This window comes from Diadema setosum, chromosome 4 (assembly GCF_964275005.1).
Source record: "Diadema setosum chromosome 4, eeDiaSeto1, whole genome shotgun sequence".
NCBI lineage: Eukaryota > Metazoa > Echinodermata > Echinoidea > Diadematoida > Diadematidae > Diadema > Diadema setosum.
In genome coordinates this window covers 42589017-42594913 of record NC_092688.1, presented here as the reverse complement: position 1 = coordinate 42594913, position 5897 = coordinate 42589017, and positions in this window count along the sequence as shown.

Below are 5897 nucleotides of genomic sequence, written 5' to 3'. Positions count from 1 at the left end.
TTGTTCCTTGCCAAGAACCTCTATTCAGCTGCTATTTGAATCAATTCTAGGATGCAGTACCGCTAGGATGCCTGCATGTATGGTGACTGCATCGGAAATTTACCACGCGCGTGACAGGGGAACATCATTAATTGCCAAGAATGAAGCAGAAGATGTTATATATCATATAAATGATGCAGATCAGAGAAAGTTTGTGTGATTTCAGCCAGGGAGTCGGGGAGGTTGCTACGTACACTGCTGATTGATGCATGGTCTGCTTATACCACGTACAGTATTCACGTGATCATAATATACTGAATGGTTGAAATGCGATTTTATTCTTCCTTTGCTTAAACGAGGTGCCGTGTTGATTCCGATGTTACTTGCTGAATCTAAGATATGTCACCTTCGGCAAACAATAAAGGGTCAATGTATAATTCTTATTTGTTTTAAGATATTGCAATGTGAATGCATGGGACCAGCAACTTCAGCAGGTGTGGACCCATACCCAAGATAAGAGGAGAACAGAGAGTGAGAAGGAGTGTCTGCGTGTGTGTGTGTGTGTGTGTGTGTGTGTGTGTGTGTGTGTGACTCTCTGTCACACACGGAACGTTCACTTTGTGTCACATCCAGTAAGGGACACTGTGTTCTCGCTCATTGGAAAGTGGACGCCACGGGACGGGGGGGGGGGGGGGGGGGGGGGGCGGGGCGGGGGGTAACACATCACCGTGAACATCGGTGGTACAGTTCACGGTCGCTGGACCCTTCAGATTTCAGACATTATTTCAGACCGGACCAGGTACCAATCGAGCAAGATCCTACACTCCTTGGCCAGTATAGAGGCTATAACGAGCTCCGGAAGTAAAGTGAGGATTGCACAAGGGCCGTGAGTTGGCTCAGTCGGTAGCGCGTCTGCCTTACATTGATCCTAAGGGCCCGGGTTCGAACCCGAGTCTGGACTGAGCAATGTTGTGTGTTAACATACCGTCCCCTCTAGCAAGAGGCAAAACACTCTCCCTCGGATAGGACATAAAATGGAGGTCCCGTGTATGAGAGGGTTACAGCTCATGCACGTAAAAGATCCCGCTTCAGTCATTCATCGCAAAGAGCAGGGTGTTTAACCCGGTGAAGTGGTCCCACCCCACATCCAACTGGACCCCATGGAAGACCAGCTTAGCATAGCTGAATATGGGCTATCCATACATCTTCTCAGATAATATGGAAATGAACAAACAAACAAACAAACAAACAAACAAACAAACAAACAAACAAGGGAGTAGGCCTAATCACCGTAGAGAACCTGTAGTTTGGATGAACGAACAGGAGGTTCCGGGTTCGAATCCCACCTGGCTCGTTCGTCATTGTAAAAGATATTTGGTCCACATTATCCCGCTTGACAATGGGATGACGGGCACAGTGTATGCTGAGATAATGAGATGGCAGGACCATTTTGCGAGTGTAGTCCTTACTCGGAAGAGCTCCAGGGCTAAATAGAATGAATAAAACGATATCATTCTTATCAAATTATACTTGCACTTATTATCATCACAAGTTTTATTTTCGTTGCGTGTGCCACCTGCGAAAGTATTAGCTGCTTTTATATCTCCAAAATAAGCAACATAATATTTGAGTTTATATGTGCATTATAATTTCATCACTTTCGGACGTTTCACAAGAGATCGGTAAAAACAAAACAAGCGGACATACTGGCGATATAAAAGTATAGGCCTAAAATGTTCATCAACTACGCAACTTTTTTTTTTTTCTTGAAAGTATTAGCTGAAAAATATGTTTTGGGACTTGATGCAATACAGAAGAACTGAGATACATCATTGAATGCCATGATCTTGATTCCTTCAAGAATATGCAAAGAGATTCGATCCTATCTCAAACAGATCCTTCTCAAAACACCTGCATTAGGTCTATCAATGATATACGGATAATCATTAAAATACATTTGTTTGTGTAGATATAGTACATGTATACATAGTAATGTTTAATTCTTTCTCGCAACAGACGATTATATGTCATACAGACAGCTGTCAACGCAAGGAAAACAAGGCAACGTACGTTTCCGTGCATTTTAGGTGTAACCTTGTTCTTGATATTTTATCATTGTCGGAGTGAAGCAGGCCAACAGGATGCTTCCATGGCCTCTGTTTAATGATATAAAACAACAGCCAAAGATAACATTGCAAAACCCAAACCCAAAGAGAAATGTGGATTGCGTGGTGAGAGCAGCAACATAAGTAGAGCACATCTATAAAAGTTTGAGGAAAATCGGACAATTTATTGATCCAAAAGTTAAGAATTTTTAAAGTTGTGGTGTTGGAACCTCTGGATGAGGAGACTACTTGAGATTATGACGTATGTGTGGACAACAATATAAAGAAAATATAAAGGGAATTTCACTATAAAAAAGAAAAAAAAATCACTTTTTCTATATGTATAATGAAAGAGCACTTGACTAACCACTTTCAGAAAGCAGGGGAATAAGTCAGTATCAGGTTGATGGAATGTGTAATATTCATGAAAATATGAATTTTTGTGGAATTCCCTTCATATTTTCTTTACATTGTTGCCCACACATGACGCCATAATCTCTAGTAGTCTCCTCATCCAGCTGTTCCAACACCAGAACTTCAAAAATTCATAACTTTTACATCGATTGTCAAATTTTCCTCAAAATATCACTGATGTGTTCTACTATAATGTTGCTGCTTTCACTCAATCCACATTTCTCTTTGGGTTTGGATTTCCTTTAATGTCCCTATACAGTACCCTACCTGCGCGATAAGTATTAAAGGGGACTTCCAAACGAAATGTAATAATTTCACATCATGTAGTATACATAAATCGATGGTTCCATGTATGGAGATTTATGAAATTTGTTGTGGTTCCTGAGTAGAGAAACCCATACTCTGGAAGACCTAACACAAATAACACTAACCAAGGATGATGACATAAGAGGCTCACATTCCAGTAATAATTCCATTACTGTGCAGAATTTATGCTAATTTTCTTCTTTTATTTTGCTTCCATGAGGACGTACCCAATCATACATTCTTATGTGGAGCTGCTATGTCATCCATCATCCTCGTTCATTGTGATTTGTTTTTAATCTTTTAAACATTGCTTTTCCTTATCTCAGTCGCCTTAAAGTTTGTAACTCTGTACTCAGCGTAACCAATTAAGAGACGTTTAAATGCCCAAATTTGTCATCGTCCAGAGTTCCCCTTTAAACATTCTTCTGACATTCGATCAAAGCAAATAGTGCATTACACTTTTCTTGTGTCTCACAAGCAAAAAACAAAACAAAACAACAACCCCCCCAAAAACCCCACCAACCAACCAAACACCAATAAAAACCAATAAAATAACAACAACAACAACAACAACAACAACAACAAATACACACACACACACATACACACACACAACCGAAATCGAAATTCTCGCCATTTTAGGTAATTTGTTTTTAAGCTCATATAAGTGTGAAGTATTATGTATATATACTCTTATAATACTTATTATGTATATGATTATGTATTTAAGAAAATGCTAAAAAAATGGACGAGCTCAAATTTAACATTGCTGCTGTATACGTTGAAATATGCTTCCTTTAATGTATTCAAGTGGTATTTGAAACGTTTTATTTTGACGATTTTGCAATCTCAAAGATTTCATCGCTTATGTTGCAATGTTATATAAACGGCATGTTTACCAACATGACGAAGATTAATGATATAAGTTTTTACTGCTACATGTCATTATGTGCTATAACGTATAGATATATTTTTTCAATGCTGTCAGTGCATTATAATCATACAATTTACGCAAAATAATGACCATATACTCATTAGAAGAATTAAAGACTGTGATATGTTTACACAATATTACTGCTTTCTGAGTTTTTTTTTTCAATATTTCATTATACAATCAATCAGTAAATACTGATCTCGTATAAGTTTCTTATTATACTCATCAAACATGTCAAAGTCATTTGGAAATCCATCATCTGAGTCTTGAAAAAAAAAAGAAGGATTTAAAAACCCTTCATCGCATCGCATCATACGAAACGGCCATGATGGAGTTTGGGTCATAATGTGCCTACACTGGCTCGCTCTCAAACTACCTCTCTCAACCGCTTACTCGGAGTCAAGATTTTCAGCTACATACAGGTATAAAACTCAGAGAAAAGTGTGTCAATGTTGTATTATTTTCACATTTGAAACACGTATATTTGAAATCTCAAAAAAGGTATTAAACACCTCTTCTGTGCATTTGGAGACTTGGGAAAGAATTTTCACTTATATTTTCTGTTGTTGTTGTTGTTCAAGCAGACCCTGCTTAACGGGGGGAGGGTTGGGGTGGGTGGGTTACGTCTGATAAATTACAGGTCTATACAAATCTTTTCTATCAATACAGTGTACCTAATCCTTGACTTGGGATAATTGAAATCAAATATCCCAACATCATAAATACAGGGGCGACTCTGGTAATTTTGTAAGGGGGAGGGGTAGAAAACAGTTTATATTTCTAGTGTCACTTCCGGGTTTAATCAGCTGTAAGAAAAAAGAAAAGCTGAAGCAATTCTTAATCAAGCAATCGGCTGACAAGGGAGCTGTCCTTCCAGCGGGAGATTTTTTTTTTCTTTTTTTATACGTATAATTGGTCATCATGGGATTTCATGCATACTTTTATTTTTTTCTTAAGACGAAAATACGGGGTGCATGGTCTCCTTTACTTTTTCTTTTTCAATTTCTTTTATTTGAAAAAAAAAATCAAGAAAACAAGATTAAAGGGGGTGCACTTCCCGCTTGATCCGCCACTGATAAACATTCTTGACTGAACAGTTGAAGTGAGGCATTAGACCGAGCGCTGTGAGCGCCCTTTAAAGACGGATACCGGCAGCGCTATCACAAGCCTATACACGAAGCCATAATCGTCATTAGAAAGGTTGCGGATCATTTTTTTTATATTTTATTTTATTTTATTATTATTATTTTTTTTTGGGGGGGGGGGGGGAGGGAGGCTGCCACTTAAACAGTCAACACCTGAAGACGTGTGCTGATTGACCATGACACACTACACAAAATGAAAATGGCTCTTTCTTATGACAAATGATATAAAATAAAATTTGACATTGTGTAAATTAGAAAACTGCGCGTTCCCTGAGATAAATTATAATGAGGAAAATATTATGCAATAACCTTATACATTATCAGAAGAAGTGAACGACGTAAGGATATTATGAATGGTAGGATGTCAAACTTGACGGGCCAGATAAGAGAGAGAGAGAGAGAGAGAGAGACTGGAGAAGGAGAGAGAGAAGAAAAAAAAATGGGCGCCTTATCCCGCGCCTACAATGAGCAAATTTTCATAGTTAAGCCTGCATACTTTCTTTAGTTATTATAGCTCGAACTTTGAGGGACTAGTAAAACTTGGAAAATAAAGGGCATTTACTTCTTCAAGTATATTTTATCCTTTGGTAGAAATGACGTTTCTGTATGATATGATGAGGTCCTAAATTCATCTGAAAGCCTGTAGGCCCCTATGCATCCTAAAAAGAAGAAAATGATAGGAATCAGGCAGCATTCACTCGATATTTAACGCTCACGTAAAACGTTGTTACATTTTACTTGTGACGATCCAGCGGTTTTGTTTCCTAAAATATCCGCCCCTGAGTTCTATTGCGTACTTATACGCCTGTTTACGTGTAAAATCGAGAGAGTGTTCCCCAAAGAAAATTTTACCAAAGAGATTACTTGTATAGAAATCTCTGGATTTTACTCGTTGGTGTTCACTTCTTAGTCTGGTTTCCAGACCCTTTGCCATCTGACCATCGCATCCATGAGCACCCATCCAGCCACAGAACTCGACAATTTTTTTTAGTTCTGTGCATCCAGCAGCTGATA